The sequence below is a fragment of the Trichechus manatus genome, unplaced genomic scaffold (assembly GCF_000243295.1).
Source record: "Trichechus manatus latirostris isolate Lorelei unplaced genomic scaffold, TriManLat1.0 scaffold00001, whole genome shotgun sequence".
Taxonomy (NCBI): domain Eukaryota; kingdom Metazoa; phylum Chordata; class Mammalia; order Sirenia; family Trichechidae; genus Trichechus; species Trichechus manatus.
Window position 1 is genome coordinate 33,934,647 of NW_004443937.1, and position 532 is coordinate 33,935,178.

Genomic DNA, 532 nt, shown 5'->3' on the forward strand with positions numbered 1-532 from the left:
TGAATTGTTTGTTTGTTTTCTTTTCCTTTTCTTGAGCTGGGAGCCCATTCTGGCCAGGTGGTGCTGCGTGGCTTGGAACTACCCCCTCGGTTTGCTTGAGTTGGGAGCCCATTCTGGCCAGGTGGTGCTGTGTGACTTGGAACTACCCCCATGGCTTGCACAGACGTGAGAGGGATCCCTGAGGGCATTTTCTTCTTTCTTTTTTTTTTTTCTGTTTTTCTGGGGGCTTTTCTTGTTCTTTTTTTTTTTTAAGTTTGTTTTGTTTTCTTTTCCCTCTTTTTCCCTTTCTTCATTACTCAGTTTCTCATCTCTCTATATCTTCCTTCTCTTTCTGTTCCCTGAATACCTGGCGTTGTATACCTCTACACCTTCTAGCCAGGCTGTACTGCAACACCTGAGAACAACTTCCCCAGACCTCATAACCGCACCGTGGGATCCCTGGGAACTTTGCTGTTCTTTTCCCTATCCGATTTTGATTTATTCATTCTTTTCTTTTTTTTCTTCCTCTTCCCCTTTTTGTTTTTCTCCATTT